This window comes from Gobio gobio (assembly GCF_949357685.1).
Source record: "Gobio gobio genome assembly, chromosome: 18".
NCBI lineage: Eukaryota > Metazoa > Chordata > Actinopteri > Cypriniformes > Gobionidae > Gobio > Gobio gobio.
The window spans coordinates 1,581,221-1,600,098 of NC_137111.1; the positions used below are offsets into that span (position 1 = coordinate 1,581,221).

The 18,878-nt window shown below is 43.8% G+C and overlaps 1 pseudogene across 1 annotated transcript; it reads left to right on the forward strand.

Moving 5' to 3' along the window:
* The first annotated feature begins 12,968 nt into the window (after window positions 1-12,968).
* LOC307142549 (trace amine-associated receptor 13c-like) lies at window positions 12,969-13,958 on the forward strand (annotated as a pseudogene). The gene has a single exon. The product of its transcript is annotated as a trace amine-associated receptor 13c-like (transcript).
* Window positions 13,959-18,878: the final 4,920 nt, after the last annotated feature.

Sequence of the window (18,878 nt, forward strand, 5' to 3'; positions counted from 1 at the left end):
TAACGGACAGATTACTGATAGCAGGTCCCCCCTAGCTGTCAGTGTTATGCCAGTTAAAAGTTCTCGAACTGAGAACCCAACCCCTTAGGGAGGCCTAGTGAGACCCATTATCTGATAGCAGCCGAGAATCCAAACTCAGAAACTCGCCTAAAGGGAGGCCTGGTGAGGCCTACTACCTGATAACAGCTGAAGCCAACTGTCAAAGTAGCTGGAAAACAGAAACTTGTTTTCTCAGGGAGGCCTAGTGAAGGCCTACTACCTGATAGTCAAGCTACGCCAGCTAGCCGAGCATCCTGACTCGGGAACTCACCCTCAGGGAGGCCTAGTGAGGCCTACTACCTGATAGCAAGCCTTTTGGGAGGCCTGGAGAGGCCTACTACCTGATAGCAAGCTATGATAGCTACCCGAGCATCCTGACTCAGGAACTCGCCCTACCACCTGATAGCGGGCCTGCAGCGAGGCCTAGTGCGGCCTGCTACCTGCTAGCGACTCGTGCTAACTGTTCCTCAAGTGACTGAAGCCCAGGAACATGCCCTCGGGGAGGCCTGGTGAGGCCTGCTACCCTATGACAAGTCTCCAGAGAGGCCTAGTGAGGCCTACTACTTGCCCATAGCTCATGCAAACTGCCAAGTGGCTGAAGTCCAAAAACATGCCTCCAGGGGAGGCCTGGTGAGGCCTGCTACCTCAGGCCAAGTCTTCAGGGAGGCCTAGTGAGGCCTACTGCCTGATAGCGGGCCATCAGGGAGGCCTGGTGAGGCCTACTACCTGCCAATAGCTCATACTAACTGCCAAGTGACTGAAGCCCAGGAACGTGCCCTCAGGGGAGGCCTGGTAAGGCCTGCTACCTCATGCCAAGTCTTCAGGGAGGCCTGGTAAGGCCTACCACACAACTACAGCTTAGCAGCCCGTGCTAGCTGACACAGCGACTGGCGACCAGGGGCCCCCCTTCGGGGAGGCCCGGTGGGGCCTACTACCTTATAGCAGGCCTGCAGGGACGGCTTCCTGGTGGCAGGTATGAAAAACTGGCTGCTATAACCTTGGGCTGACAGTAGCTTATCTGTTGGTAAAAGTAACATCCAACTACTAACTAGGGTTATTAGTTGGGAAATTGTTCTGCTACTTGAAGCCGACATCGTTGGGGAGTAATACATAACGCAATACTCATGGGGCCGAATTTGCAAGAGGCCTACCAAGGCTGACTACCTTTCTAGGTTGCAGCTATTAAATTGTTAACCTCCCCAAACGTCGGGACTTGCTTGCAAGGAGGCCTGCTGAGGCCTACTACCTGACCTGGAGTCTACTGCCAAGACTGCCCAAGCTGGCTGCTCACAGCCAACTGGCTTTCAATATGCCCCAACCTGGGGCTGATCCACCCCAGTGGCCTCCTTTTTCTGGAGCCAATTGTATGATGGCGCAGTCTTACCGGCAGCGCCTACCAGCTCTGCAACCTAATCACATTGTCCATAGCAGGGTACTCGGCAAAAAGCGCCCTGGACCCTCTAAACGGGGGGAGGACCACATACGCCACCCACCTCCATGGAGGTCCTACTTTTAATAGCGGCCTACCATACCGTGCGAGGGCGTCAGCCATGGCAATGCTCTGGCTACAAGGGAGCTTACTACCAAACCCACATAAAACAAAGGTTGCGAAGTGCTGCTCAACCCGAGCCATGGGTGAGGCAGAATGATACAGAGCTAGCAGTGGGGTACTCAAATCTACCCTGCCCTATCAGAGGAGCCAGGATATATAAGTAGGGCCAGAGCCTGCCAAAAGCTGGCGACTTTTCTAAAACACTAGCTCTGGGGGGCGGGGTTGAGCTACGCATACAATCTCTTTGTATTTGTACAAAAGATGGCCTAAACCCTGCCCCACTACCACTGGCTAAGTCGTTATAGTCGGAATACTAAAAAACTACATTCACTCAGTGAAGGTTGCCCGGGGCGCCAGCACTCTTAGCGGACGCCTCCGTAATCCCTAGAAAGCCTAGCCCAATATAGATCTATACCCGAGGCCCGAGAGGGCAACTTTTAACCAGCACGAAGGCACTCGGGCAGAAGTGCCTGTCATATACTAGAGCTGGCTCTAGATCTAACTGTAGTTCTAGCGTAGTCTGAACCTGCATTCTCGAAAAACGTATACTGAGAGAGGATACCATCCGCCTTACCCCGAGGTGGCTACCAGTCACCAGCTTAAAACTAGGAGAAAATATACGCCTAGCAATACGCTACCTTCGCGCAGGAATGAATGGTGCCTTACCAGAGCTACTCACACATTTTTGAGGTCTTGGGAGATCTATAAACTGTTTTTCACCCACAGCGAGCAGAACGGCTCTTTCATTCCCTTGCTGGCTCTCTACTAGCAACACTAGCTCACCATGGAGCCCAAGCGACTAGTGTGTGTAATGATTGTTCTAGCCACCTAACAGGGGAACTACAGGCCCTACAGAAATATCCAACGTCACAGCGATCCCCGAATCCCTCTACAGGGAGCATAAGTAAAAAAATATATTAATATTTTCCCTCTTATAGGGGACTTACCCGCTCGCCTGCGGCGCGCCATGATATCCACCCAGAAGCTTAAATCACAATATGTATGTTTAGGTGCACCACTACATCGGGCCTGAGGGGGCCTACTCACGGACCAGCCAGGCGTGCCCTAGAATATCATCATCACGGGCCGGATGTCAGAAGTGCCTGGGGAGATGATGAAGAAGAGGAGTGAAGGGTCAATGTAATTCTTAGCTCACCCTAAGGGAGGAGACCCATCATCAACGCTGACTGCGTTTTGTGATACACAGCTCCTACTTCTCCCAGGAGTCCGCCTCTCTGCGCCCCACCCTCGACCAAGGGGACGCACAAGAGGCAATGCTGGCCCTCGGGCCCTGTCTCCATTCCTGGGACCGTGATGCCTCCCGCCTGCCTGGGACACGGATCTCAGTGGTATGCAGGTCCTCAGACGCTGAGATGCGCCTCAGCGATGCTGGCCCTCGGGCCCAGTCTCCGCCTGTTGCGCGACCACCACATCAGGAGAACATCCCCTGATTGAGATCCCTCAGCAAACCTGCCTGGTGCGCATAAAACACAGACATGGTGTAAGTAGCACTGGGCTGACCTGCTGCCGTGTATGCCTTGCCATAAAAGCGACACATCGTTTAGGGGGCAGGGTTGGAGCTCTCAGTGTCCTTGCCCCCCCAGATGCGAGATTGCAAACATCCCGTTAATCAGTGGCGACGACACATACCAATATTCTCCTATCCTCCCGCCATCAGCGACATACCGCTGATGTTATACCGCTGATGTCAGTGAATATGAGCCGAATTTGGGTTATTCCATGCCCTCTCGATCTAAATAGCCCAACTGAACCGATGATTTAGGGCCGGGGAGAAATTGATCGTTTAATCTAACACAAACGATCTCTCCTCTAACGCGCCAACATGGCAGCCGCAGTCCGCCTGCAGCACGTTTCAGGACATTCAACGGTTCAGCATACACAGTCGGGATGGCTAAGAAGATTAATCTCCCTTCTCACAGCCATCCCTAGAGCACTTGCAGATAAGTCTCGTCAGCCGCCAGATCGTCTGAGGTAAGAACGCCTTCCCGTGACGATCACCGAGCTCTATCCGAGAATCCCGTGACGTGCGTCCGCGCTCAGCCTCAGCATGAGCGGGACCGCATAATCAGTCTCAGATGCCAAACCCTCTTCCCTCAGGAAGAGAACCAGACGAGAGCGGAGCGATCTCGGATTGACAAACGCTCACATTATACAAACAAACAAACAAGTCCATAAGAGCTGACTGTGCATGCTCTTGATCCCAGGCAGAAAACACACGGCTCGTGTGTATACAATAATGAATTTGGATTAACTTATAATCGAAGCATTCAGACAGAACAGTCCCTGAAGACGAAAAAGCGGTGTCATATTTGCAAGGCACCCTTATATACTTTCTGGTCACACCTTGGTGACATCATAGGCTGTCACCGGTCAATAGGATTGCCGTGATTCGATAGTAGTTCAGACACCTGTCATGCTGGAGGCGTTCCCCGTACCGTCATTCTGACGCAGCGCGAGTACCCTTTCGAAAGGGAACTGGACTGCAGGCTGGCCATTTCAGTACCCGGATCCTTCTTCTACGCAGCCATGATGTTGTAATTGATGCAGTATGTGGTCTGGCATTGTCAAGTTGGAAAATGCAAGGTCTTCCCTGAAAGAGATGACGTCTGGATGGGAGCATATGTTGTTCTAGAACTTGGATATACCTTTCAGCATTGATGGTGCCTTTCCAGATGTGTAAGCTGCACATGCCACACGCACTCATGCAACCCCATTCCATCAGAGATGCTGGCTTCTGAACTGAGCTCTGATAACATCTTGGGTTGTCCTTGTCCTCTTTAGTCCGGGTGACATGGCGTCCAACTTTTCCAAAAAGAACTTCAAATTTTGATTCGTCTGACCACAGAACAGTTTTCAACAGTCCATTTGAAATGAGCCTTGGCCCAGAGAAAACACCTGCGCTTCTGGATCATGCTTAGATATGGCTTCTTTTTTGACCTATAGAGTTTTAGCCGGCAACGGCGAATGCCATGGTGGATTGTGTTCACCGACAATGATTTCTGGAAGTATTCCTGAGCCCATGTTGTGATTTCCATTACAGTAGCATTCCTGTATGTGATGCAGTGCCGTCTAAGGGCCCGAAGATCACAGGCATCCAGTATGGTTTTCCGGCCTTGACCCTTACGCACAGAGATTGTTCCAGATTCTCTGAATCTTGGATGATATTATGCACTGTAGATGATGATAACTTCAAACTCTTCTGCAATTTTTCTCTGAGAAACTCCTTTCGGATATTGCTTCACTATTTTCCGCCGCAGCATTGGGGGAATTGGTGATCCTCTGACCATCTTGACTTCTGAGAGACACTGCCACTCTTTTTATACCCAATAATTTTGCCAATTGACCTTATAAGTTGCAAACTGGTCCTCCAACTGTTCCTTATATGTACATTTACATTTTCCGGCCTCTTATTGCTACCTGCAATCCAAAATGAGCCAATATTTGGCTTGACATTTCAAAATGTCTCACTGTAAATGATTGCATTCTTTTTTATTCACAATTTGTACAGTGTCCCAACTCTTTTGGAATCGGGTTTGTATTAGATCAAATTAGTCGAGAAACAACTTTATGTTGCTGCCCATGATCACATCAAGGGTCAGCTAAATTTCTATATGCATAGTGAAATACTGAGTTTTTGCACTCTCTGAAAAGAACTGTTACTTGGACAGTACCCTTTCAATTAAATTCAATTCACATTTATTTGTATAGCGCTTTTCACAATGCATATAGTTTCAAAGCAGCTTTACAGAAAATGCATTAATCTACATGATTTGTTATCAGAGAAGATTGTGTCAAATTTATGAATTTCAGAAATGTACAAATACAAATCCTACAGTTAGCTAACAATATATTAATGCACAATGTATTGTTTAAGGCAGAAACAATGGGCTCATTGAAGTAAAGAATACATGTTGTTAAGAATGATTAGGATATATAGAAAAAGAAATGCATGTTGCAAAAGGAACATGTTGATTTAGAGCTGCGTCATCTGAAGTCCTCGCAGGAGTTGGAGTTGTCTATATACAGGTGATGGTCATCTGAAGTCTCAACCACCATTAACAATGTCATCCATGACAAGCCCCCATCACCTGACCTTGAAACAGACTCCAAATCTCACAATAGGTGTGTTCGACATCGGCTGCGGCTGGATGCAACTGATCGGCGAGAGTAGCCGCGTGAAGGGGGGGAGGAGCTGCAAACGGAGACGTGAAGTTGGACACTTTCTGCTTCCCGCAGTGACGCTTGCGCTGTGTTTGCATACTTTATCAGCTGAAGTGAAATAAATGCAATATTTGGCAATACACAGATGTTTCAGAGACATTATTGTCATGTAATACTTTATGTACTGCTTAATACAGCGTCTGTTTGTACAAGAATAAAGTTCAACATATAAGCCTACACTATCAATGAAGTGGGGTCTACATTTTTAATCAGTTTTATTTTGATAAACATGACAATATGACATCGCGACTACATGAAAGGAGGTTTTACTGTTATAAAAAACAGATTTGTGCGCATTAGTCAAGTCAAGTCAAGTCAACTTTATTTATATAGCGCTTTTAACAATGTAGATTGTTTCAAAGCAGCTTTACAGTGTTAAACAGGAAAATAATGCAGCATAATTTTATTCAGCTGTATAGCCATTCTGGAAAAAACGCTGATGTCATCAGTTCATTTCAATTATCATACAGTGACAGTGTGGGCTTTAGATCAATAATTCGATCAGTAATTTAGTTTAAATGGTTAATTTAGTTTATTAATTAGATTTATTTCAATGTTTAGTTGAAAATTTGAGTGTCCCCAACTGAGCACGCCAAGCCAGAGGCAACAGTGGCAAGGAAACCAAAACCCCATTAGGTGACCTAATGGAGAAAAATAAACCTTGGGAGAAACCAGGCTCAGTCGGGGTGCCAGTTCTCCTCTGGCCAATTAACAAACAGCGTATTATTATTATTATTCTGGCAGCTTTACAGCTCAGAGGTCATAATAGATCGGAATATTCGAGGGACCGGGGGCAACATGCTGGAGACGGGTTTATTGAGGATGATGTTGATTAAATAATTATTAAAGTGCAATATTCGAATGATCGGAGGCAACACGCTGGAGACGGGTTTATTGAGGATGACATATCGATTTAAGTATTATTTAATTGTACATGCCGGAGACGGGTTTATTGAGATGCCGTGTCGATGAGGCAGTTGCAGGGGGAGTCTAATCACGGTCTCTGCAGACACTTCGGGGTCCTGTGTTGGTCTTCTCTGGGCGCAGGTCCACCATCTGAACTGGATACGGCCCGGATCCGGCTGACTGCAGTAAACCTCGGGGTAAAACAGAGAGACTATCATTAGCGTAGATGCCATTCTTCTGATGATGTAACGAGTACATCAGGTGTTATGGGAAGTGTTCCCGGTTCCAGCTGACCTAGTTATTGCAGCCTAACAATAATTTCATTGAAAAAGTGTTTTATGTGTATGCCACAGTAAAGAGATGTGTTTTTAGTCTAGATTTAAACTGACAGAGTGTGTCTGCTTCCCGAACAATGTTAGGAAGACTGTTCCAGAGTTTCGGAGCTAAATAGGAAAAGGATCGACCACCTGCAGTTGATTTGGATATTCTAGGTATTATCAACTGGCCAGAATTTTGAGACCGCAGTAGACGTGATGGAGTATAATATGTTAAGAGCTCGCTCAAGTATTGGGGAGCTAAACCATTTAGTGCTTTGTAAGTAATAAGTAAGATTTTAAAATGTATGCGATGTTTAATAGGCAGCCAGTGCAGTGTTGACAGAACTGGGCTAAAATGGTCATACTTCCTGGTTCTAGTAAGAACTCGAGCTGCTGCGTTTTGGACCAGCTGGAGTTTATTTATTAAGCGAGCAGGGCAACCACCCAGTAGAGCATTACAATAATCTAACCTTGAGGTCATGAACGCATGAACTAACTGTTCAGCATTTTGCATTGAGAGCATGTGCCGTAATTTAGATATATTTTTAAGATGGTAGAAAGCAGTTTTACAGATGCTAGAAACGTGGCTTTCAAACGAAAGATTGGTATCAAAGAGCACACCCAGGTTCCTCACTGACGACGAGGACTTGACAGAACAGCCATCAAGTGTTAGACAGTATTCTAGGCTACTACTTGTGGAGCTTTTTTGTCCAATAATTAAAAATTCTGTTTTTTCTGAATTGAGTTGCAGGAAATTACCAGTCATCCAATGTTTTATATCAGCTATGCATTCCGTTAATCTTGTGAATTGGTAAGTTTCTTCAGAGCGTGAAGAAATATAGAGCTGAGTATCGTCAGCATAACAATGAAAACTAACACCATGCTTCCTAATGATATCTCCCAGTGGTAGCATGTACGGGGTGAAGAGTAGCGGTCCTAGCACTGAGCCTTGTGGTACTCCATACTGAACTTGTGATCGGTGTGACATATCTTCATTTACTACTCCAAACTGATAACGGTCGCATAGGTATGATTTAAACCATGATAAAGCAATTCCATTAATACCTACATTATTTTCGAGTCTATTCAAAAGAATGTTGTGGTCGATAGTATCAAATGCAGCGCTAAGATCGAGTAACACTAATAGAGAGATACAGCCACGATCGGATGATAAGAGTAAATCATTTGTAACTCTGATGAGAGCAGTCTCAGTGCTATGACACGGTCTAAATCCTGACTGGAAATCCTCACAGATACCATTTATTTCTAAAAAGGAACATAATTGTGAAGACACTGCCTTTTCAAGTATTTTTGACAGGAAGGGTAGATTTGAGATTGGTCTATAATTGACTAATTCTGTAGGATCAAGTTGCGTTTTTTTAATAAGTGGTTTAATAATAGCCAACTTAAAAGTTTTCGTACATATCCTAATGACAAAGATGAATTAATTATATTAAGAAGAGGATCTATGACCTCTGGTAGCATCTCTTTTAATAGCCTAGTCAGTATAGGGTCGAGCATACATGTTGTCGATTTTGATGATTTAACGAGTTTAGCCAATTCTTCTTCTCCTATAGCAGTGAATGAGTGTAATTTTTCCTCAGTGACACTACAATGCTCTGTCTGATGTGATACTGTAGTAGACGGCTGCATGGTTAACATTTTTTTCCTAATATTATCAATCTTACATGTGAAGAAGTTCATAAAGTCATTACTGCTGTGCCGTTTACAATCATCAGAAGTTGAAGCTTTATTTTTGGTTAATTTAGCCACTGTATCGAATAAATACCTTGGGTTGTGTTTGTTTTCTTCCAAGAGAGTTGAAAAATAAGCAGATCTAGCAGTTTTTACGGCCTTTCTGTATGTGATCATGTGCTCTTTCCACGAATTACGAAATACCTCTAATTTTGTTTTCTTCCAGCTGCGCTCCCTTTTTCTGGCTGCTGTTTTAAGGGCCCGGGTGTGCATTAGTGGAGATGAAGGTTTTAGAATAAACACGAAACACACGTGATCGCTGTCATGCGGTAAATCTGGCCGATCGGGGAACAGCTGTGTCGTCATCAGAGTCCGTGCAGCCTTATGCAGCTGTTCTGTAGAAACTGCACCGGCTGTGTTAGCCGGCTGCTCTCGAATCGCTTTCGCGGCACTTTGTTGACATACGTCACTGTCCCGTGGCGTCGGCGCAGCCGAAAGTCGGACCTAATTTCTAACCAGCATGCACTGCTTCAAGTCAGCCGCTGATCGGTCTGCGCATTGCTAGGTGAAGTCGAACAAGCCTAATGAGGACTTGTCACATGTCTGTCCTGTCTTGTGGAGCACATATGGTGTGTTGTTTTTGGGCCATGTGCTCGTGTCTCTGTCCGATCCCTCCCCCTTGTTATCTCATTATTGGTTTCATTTGCCCCACCTGTTGTTCCCTTATTACCTGCCTGATTTGTCCCCTTTATAAGTTCCTTTGTGTTTGCAGTCTGTGTTCGGATCGTTGTCTTGTCTTGTCTTGTCTTGTCTTGTCTCGTCTCCGTCTCCCTGTGATTTCAAGTTTGGTATGTTTGAGTTTGATTCTGTTACTTTGTATTTCTCTTTATTTTCTATATAAATCCCCATTTCCTCTGCACATGAGTCCTCATCTAAGTTTCTCTAAGTGATACGTGACATAACGATCTGACCTTATGTGGACTCAGCAGAGGAAGGACTCGACTTTGGTGGTCCCAAGCCCAGAGACCATTCTGGAGGTGATTGCCTTACAATGGTTGGCCAGGGCATTGAGTCCGGGGGTCCCAGTTCCGGTGGACCCTGTTCCGGTAGACCCTGTTCTGGTGGTCTTGAGTTCGGCAGTTTTGAAGCGGAGGAAGAGGAAAAATTACTCCCTCTGCGACCGATCCGGTGGACGAACCCCGTTCCAGTGGACGGACCCAGTTCTGGTGGACCCTGTTCTGGTGGACTCCCCCTTGTCCCGAGTTTGGCAGAGGAAGAGGAAAAAGACTCCCTCTGCGACCGTTCAGGTGGTCCCTGTTCCGGTGGTCCCTGTTCTGGTCCCTGTTCCGGTGGTCCCAGTTCCGGTGGTCCCAGTTCCGGTGGTCCCAGTTCCGGTGGTCCCAGTTCCGGTGGACCCTGTTCCGGTGGACCCTGCTCTGCCCCCGCCGCCCTGGCGCCCTGCTCTGCCCGCACCGCCCTGGCCGCCTGAACTCTGCGTGCCGCCCTAGCCACCTGAACTTTTTGTTTCCCCTGTCCCTCCCTGGTCTGTCCCTCCCATCCCTCCCGTTCCTCCCTGGTCTGTCCCTCCAGTCCCTAGTGGAGCGTCTGGTAGTCGCTCCTTAAGGAGGGGGTAATGTCACATGCCTGTCCTGTCTCGTGTAGCACATGTTGTGTTTTGTAATTTTCCTGTCTTTGTCTAGATCCTACCCCCATGTTATCTCGTTATTGGTTTTATTTGCCCCACCTGTGTTCCCTCATTTCCCTGCTTGATTTGTCCCCTTTATAAGTTCCTTTCTGTGTTCAGTCTTCGTTGGATCATTGTATTGTTTATTGTCGTTGTATTGTTTCCCTGTGATTCCTGTTGGTTTGTTTAAGGTTGTATTCTGTTATTCTTATTATGTGTTTATTATGTGTTTATTTATGTGTTTTTGTTTCCTGTTATATTTGTTTTATTAAATTTTCTTCACTGCACATGAGTCCTCACCTCAGTTTTCTTCAGTTTAATCGTTAAACAGGGGGGGTTTACTTAATCACTAAGTAATGTAATGAATTATTTTTTGGGTGAAACACAACATTGCTTTTAAGAGTAACCCTCACCAAAACTGGTTATATTTACCTTCCTATCTCTTCAATAACAAAAAACAACCGTCAGCTCAGATTCTAGATTTACAAAGATAGAAGTGTCATTGATAGAGCTGACAGTAAATCGTCTGTTGCACGACGTTTCACAGAGTTACATCACTCAATGAACCGGCTGTGACTTTGTGGATTAGATACAGTGCTTCCAATGTGTCGGTATACTAATATAGTTTTATACTGGTATTATATTAAAAAAAAAAAAAAAACTTCCATCTTGAATTGGTATTAAGCATGTGAAAGCTTTTTTTTATTTTTTATGAAAATGTATTTTATGAAAGGTTTATTAGAATGTAGATCTGATAATTCAATTCAGAAAAAAATGAATTTTTAATTATTGGACAAAAAAGCTCCACAAGTAGTAGCCTAGAATACTGTCTAACACTTGATGGCTGTTCTGTCAAGTCCTCGTCGTCAGTGAGGAACCTGGGTGTGCTCTTTGATACCAATCTTTCGTTTGAAAGCCACGTTTCTAGCATCTGTAAAACTGCTTTCTACCATCTTAAAAATATATCTAAATTACGGCACATGCTCTCAATGCAAAATGCTGAACAGTTAGTTCATGCGTTCATGACCTCAAGGCTAGATTATTGTAATGCTCTACTGGGTGGTTGCCCTGCTCGCTTAATAAATAAACTCCAGCTGGTCCAAAACGCAGCAGCTTGAGTTCTTACTAGAACCAGGAAGTGTGACCATATTAGCCCAGTTCTGTCAACACTGCACTGGCTGCCTATTAAACATTGCATACATTTTAAAATCTTACTTATTACTTACAAAGCACTAAATGGTTTAGCTCCCCAATACTTGAGCGAGCTCTTAACATATTATACTCCATCACGTCTACTGTGGTCTCAAAATTCTGGCCAGTTGATAATACCGAGAATATCCAAATCAACTGCAGGCGGTCGATCCTTTTCCTATTTAGCTCCAAAACTCTGGAACAGTCTTCCTAACATTGTTCGGGAAGCAGACACACTCTGTCAGTTTAAATCTAGACTAAAAACACATCTCTTTAATGTGGCATAAACATAAAACACTTTTTCAATGAAATGATTGTTAGGCTGCATTAACTAGGTCAGCCGGAACCAGGAACACTTCCCATAACACCTGATGTACTCGTTACATCATCAGAAGAATGGCATCTACGCTAATGATAGTCTCTCTGTTTTACCCCGAGGTTTACTGCAGTCAGCCGGATCCGGGCCGTATCCAGATCAGATGGTGGACCTGCGCCCAGAGAAGACCAACACAGGCCCCCGAAGTGTCTGAGAGACCGTGATTAGACTCCCCCTGCAACTGCCTCATCGACACGGCATCCTCAGTAAACCCGTCTCCGGCGTGTTGACTCAGATCATTCGAATATTGCACTTTAATAATTATTTAATCAACATCATCCTCAATAAACCCGTCTCCAGCATGTTGCCCCCGGTCCCTCGAATATTCTGATCTATTATGACCTCTGAGCTGTAAAGCTGCCAGAATAATAATAATAATCATACACTGTTTGTTAATTGGCCAGAGGAGAACTGGCACCCCGACTGAGCCTGGTTTCTCCCAAGGTTTTTTTTTCTCCATTAGGTCACCTGATGGGGTTTTGGTTTCCTTGCCACTGTTGCCTCTGGCTTGGCGTGCTCAGTTGGGGACACTAAATTTTTCAAATAAACATTGAAATAAATCTAAATAATAAACTAAATTAACCATTTAAACTAAATTACTGATCGAATTATTGATCTAAAGCACACACTGTCGCTGTGTGATGGTTGAGATGGGCTGATGACATCAACGTTTTTTCCGGAGTGGCTATGCGGCTGAATAAAATTATGCTGCATTATTTTCCTGTTTAACACTGTAAAGCTGCTTTGAAACAATCTACTTTGTGAAAAGCGCTATATAAATAAAGTTGACTTGACTTGACTTGACTTGATAGGTCTATGAATATTGAACTAGTGGGTTGGCTGATTTGAATATTCAAACACCATGGTAAAATGAGGTGGTCGCTGAGCTTCTGTAAGTATAAAACTGAGTCAAATCAGTGGCATCCTCACACAGAGTCTACTCTCCAAGATAGATCAATCATGGAAATGTCTAACTGGGGAGTGACACACATGGACAATCAAACAATCCAATACTGCTTTCCAAACAACAATTTGTCTTGTAGCAGAAGTATCCGACCTGAAGCGGAGTACATCATTGTGTACATTTTCATCGCTGTATCATCAGTGTTCACCGTGTTTCTGAACCTGTTGGTGATCATCTCCATCTCGCACTTCAAGCAGCTCCACACTCCCACCAATGTGCTGATCCTCTCTCTGGCAGTGGCTGATCTGATCGCAGGACTGATTCTCATGCCCGTGCAGGGAATGAAACTGATTGAGCCATGCTGGTACTTTGGAGAAATATTTTGCTCTATATTTCTTCTTATTCTTTATGTGGTTGTAACAGCAGCTCTTGGTAATATGATTATTATATCTGTGGATCGATACATTGCTGTGAATGACCCTTTGCGATATCCAATGAAAGTCAATAATAACAGAGCTATTGTTTCTATTGTTGTGAACTGGGTATTATCCTTCATTTATATTGTTTATCTGTTGAATGAGTTTATACTGTATCCAGAGAGGAACCACACATGTATTGGAGAATGCATACTTTCTTTTAATTCTGAAAATATAATACTAGATTACTTTGTTTGTTTAGTTGTACCTTGTTCTATAATTATTCCTTTAAATGTGAAAATCTGCTTTGTAGCAAACTATCAAGCTAAGCGTTTAAATTCAGTCACAGACAAAAAGGCCAAATCAGAAAGAAAGGCTGCAAGAACCTTAGGGATTGTAGTACTGGTTTATCTTCTTTGCTGGATGCCATACTATTTAACTTCTCTTTCCGTTGGGCATAATGAAAATTAATCTCTTATAATTAATGTAATGGATTGGATTGTATGCATGAATTCCTGTATGAATCCACTTATATATGCAATATTTTATCGATGGTTCAGACTGTCAGCAAAATACATTTTGACACTGAAAATATTTGAACCTTCATCAGCATCCATAAATCTCATGCAAATGTAAGAGATAATGTGCCTCGAGTTCTTGTTTAAGCACCACCAGAAAATTAGATGGCATATAACAGCTGTTTTTGTTTGTTTGTTTGTTTGTTTGTTTGTTTATAAATATGTATACTGTGAGCATATTTGTGAGTGACACTATCTGCTCTTTTTGCTGAATGAAAGCACAACAACACTGTAGTGATGCTGCTTGGAAGAAAGATGTTAAAAGAAAATGTAACATTTGCCACACTAAAGTAGTTATTACGAAGATAATATTTAATTTAAATGAAAGAAATCTTCTTTATTAGAAGCAAACAAGGTACAATATATTTTAATGCAGGACCATGGTAACTGTGCAGTAAAACAATTGAGACAAATTTCACAACATGAGCTTAAATGATTGATGATGGGTAAGAGTGAAGTTTAATCATTATAATGACAATTATTATTAAGCTCTTCATATCTCCTGTTTTCTGACTGTTTTTGCCTTATAAAAAAGAATGAAACAATTAACCAGTATGACATCTAATTAGTTAAGCACTCATTTTGTATTTTTACATTGTGTTAAGCCTGTACATTTTTAAAATGCATTTAATTCACTAAAGTTTACAATATGCATGGCATTAACATGAAGTATATTCAATAAGTATAGTATTGAAGTATATTCGAACTTGCAGAAACGTTTCATAAATAGTTTCCTTTGAAATGTAGTGCATTCATTTCCTGAATAATAAAAATATATTTTGGAATAATATTTTCAGTTTCATTTTTATAAATTTATGAGGGGAAAGATGTTATGATTCATTAACATGTCATGTCAAACAATCCCAAATGTGTTTAGGCTAACAGCTCTCAGTGATGTGTCGGGTCTTTGCAATAGAAGCTCGACTGATACATTGTGCAGGAATGAGTGGGAACCCAGTGTGCCTGTAGCTTTCTTTATTTCTGTTTTGGTGAGTGACAGAAAAACTCTGGCCTATTTAGCATGTATGGCATATCTAATCTGCTCCATATTAGACAGCAAACCAAGCTGTGATATGAGGTCAAACATATATTTTAAATGTGGAGCGCCTCACGCAGAGAAAAACAACACAAGAAACCCACCAAAATGGCTAAACAAAAACAGGGCCCACTAAGACAGGAGTGCCGAATACTGCTCCTGGAGGATCACTGTCCTTGGAATCTGCTCTTCAGGATTGCTAGAAACTTCCAGGCAGTTTTGTTAGAGCAGGTTGGAGCTGAATTCTGTGGGATGTATTACTGCATGAGGGACCTTTTACCTCACTCTTGGCAAAAGGCATCAACTATTGAAACAAATACTTTAGCTAAAGTAATGAGTTTTGTATAATAAAATCTACATTAATGCAAAACAACCATTCCAGAATAAATAAATAAAATATATATATATATGAAATATGCATAATATTATGACCACTTTCCTAATATTGTGTTGGTCCCCCTTTTGCTGACCCGTCGAGGCACGGACTCCACTAGACCCCTGAAGGTGTGCTGTGGTATCTGGCACCAAGTTGTTAGCAGCAGATCTTTTAAGTCCTGTAAGTTGTGAGGTGGAGCCTACATGGATCAGACTTGTTTGTTCAGCACATCCCACAGATGCTCGATTAAATTGAGATCTGGGGAATTTGGACGCCAAGTCAATGCCTCAAACTCGTTTTTTGTGCTCCTCAAACCATTCCTGAACCATTTGTGCTTTGTGGCGGCGCATTATCTGCTGAAAGAGTCACAGTCACCAGGGAATACCGTTTCCATGAAAGGCTGTACATGGTCTCAACAATGCTTAGGTAGGTGTCCAAGTAACATCCACACTGATGGCAGGACAAAAGGATTCCCAGCAAAACATTGCCCATGGCCTCCACCGGCTTGCCTTCTTCCCATAGTGCACCTGGTGCCATGTGTTCCCCAGGTAAGCCACACACCCGGCCATCCACGTGATGTAAAAGAAAACATGATTCATCAGACCAGGCCACCTTCTTTCATTGCTCCGTGGTCCAGTTCTGATGCTCACGTGCCACTGTTGGTGCTTTGGGTGGGGGTCAGGGGTCAGAATGGGCACCCTGACTGGTCAGCGACTGTGCCGCCCCATACGCAACAAACTGAGATGCTCTGTGTATTCTGACACCTTTCTATCAGAACCAGCATTAACTTCTTGAACAATTTGAGCTCCAGTAGCTCGTCTGTTTGATCGGAACACACGGGCCAGCCTTCGCTCCCCACGGGCATCAATGAGCCTTGGCCGCCCATGACCCTGTGGCCGGGTCAACACTGTTCTTTCCTTGGAGCACTTTTGATAGAGACTGACCACTGCAGACCGGGAACACCCCACAAGAGCTGCAGATTTGGAGATGCTCTGACCCAGTCATCGTGCCATCACAATTTGGCCCTTGTGAAATTCGCTAAAATCCTTACGCTTGCCCATTTTTCCTGCTTCTAACACATCAACTCTGAGGACAAAATGTTCACCTGCTGCCTAATATATACCACCCACTAACAGGAGATGAAGAGATCATCAGTTTTATTCACTTCACCTTTCACTGCTCATAATGTTATGCCTGATTGGTGTATATATATATATATATATATATATATATATATATATATATATATATATATATATATATATATATATATATATATATACACACCAAGGGGTGTGGGTTGAAAGTTTATACACATATATACAGGTATATATATATATATATCCCCCAGACACATGAGGCAGAGCTAGTGGCTGTCAGACCGGGACAGGAAACGACTGCATCCAGAAACACATGGGTGTAGTGACATCTTTAAAAAGACGGTCACTCCTGTGTTTACTCTTTCAGGGAAATTTTGCTCTTTAATGTTGAAGCTATCAGGGGAGCAGCCGCTGCACTTGACCATGCACACACTCAGCAATGCGACCTCCGCTGAAACACTAACACACAAACAGCTTTTCATCTTGTTTTATAGACAGTAAATGATGGTTAAGACAACCGTGATGAAAACAAATGTCCGCTCGCCTCCGAAGCAAAAGCTTAATGCGAGCATGCTGCCTTGTATACCCAGAAGCAGGGGAGAGGCTTGTGATGCAATTCTTGCTTTCCAAAATGCATTGGCTTGTTCTGTTACCACTTGAAGGTGATTGGGCTATCAGGGGAGATCCCAATTCATCAATCACTGACGTTAATGTCGAACGTGACTGACTGATAGGAAACAAATAATTTCTGTTTCCTGTACAGAACCTATAGGATGTTGCACATGCGCAGTCAACACAAAATGAACAAATCACTCCCTGAGACAAAATTCATATGAACAAATCACTCATGCTAGACCTATCACTATCACATATTTGGCGAAGCTCCCTCTAGGAGCATCCATGGGCAGGCATGCCTTCAAACGTTCATTGAGGCTGGTATTGTAGAAAACACATAGCGAGCAGTCAGGGTAGTTGGTGAGGCAAGATAGATAAAGAAAATCCCTTGTGTGATCCTCGAAGGAGCGATCCCCCTGCAAGATTCTTGCAATCTTGTGTTCTGAGGTTACTTGTATTAAAATCCAATGAATGATTGACGCAGAATAAAATGAGAATTACACTTTAATTAACAGAGAACTCAAGAACTATTTACAAACCAAAATAATGTTAACACAAGGCCATGAACTGAGGAAGACTGAATGCTTAAATACACAGAGGGATGATCATTAACAGACCAAGGAACAGGTGAGACACTCATCAGGACCATGGCAACTAATGAAAAAAATAGAATTCAGTCAAATATAGACAAAGAAAACTAAGACCGAACACTAAACAAAAACATATCTGTGACAGTAATAACCTGTGATGTTAGGAGAAATTTTGTATGGCATACATCACACTAGGGGTCAGGAAATATTCTAAGCACTCTGAATATAATAATATTCTAAATGTGTTTTAAAAAGGAAATTAAGGTTTGTGGTAAGGTAAGGCATTTACAGAGGGATCCATCTCCATAGTATTGACCATGGCCATGCAAACTACATTTCCCATAATGCTGCTCTCCTGGACTGATCACACACCTGCTCTTCATTGATTACACTCACACCTGCACTTAATTTCCACATGTATAAGAATCACTCTCTCACACCCATTCAGTGCAAAGTCTTGTCCTGCCCTGGCATACATACTGAGCAATTGTCTACTCATTTTGTTTATTCTGGTTTAGATCTTGGACTGTTTTTGGAACTCTTCGACCACTCTCTGGCTACCTCGACCTTGGACTGTTTCCTGGCTAACTGAACATACTCTGGCTCCCACGACCCTGTACATACTCTGGCTCCCACGACCCTGTACTGTTACCCATGTTTGAAACCTCGCTGCCTGCCCCAATCATCAGCGCTAGCTTACCTGAGTATTCTTTGCCTTGCCCATACCATTCCTGTCTACCGATCTATACCCTGTCTGTCTGACTTTGTCACCACTTAAAGCTGCAAATGGATCTCTATGACTCTGTGGATTCATTACAGAAGACTTCGCCACCTCAAGGTCCAGCAGCCGTCTCACAGCTCACCACTGACATCTCTGCACATGCTGCCCAGCTAGCTCAACACCAGCTACAGTTGAATCGCCTCATGTCACTCACAGAGGAGCTCGTAACAGCCCTGCAAGGGCTTCAAGCCTCAGCGATCAGTGCCCCCGTCGATCAGGCCTCAGGGGTTTCACCGCCCTCGGCGAGCACCTCAGTCAATCCTCGTCTCGCTCTTCCATAGAAGTATGGCGGCGCTTCGGCTAAATGCAAGGGCTTTCTGCTCCAATGCCACCTCTACTTTGATCAACAGCCAGCACTCCATCCCACAGATTCAGGGAAAATTGCTTTCGTGTGTTCGCTCCTCACCGGAAAGGCGCTGGAATGGGTAACTGCCATCTGGAGGCCGGATGGATCTCCTTTCTCCACATTTGCATCATTTA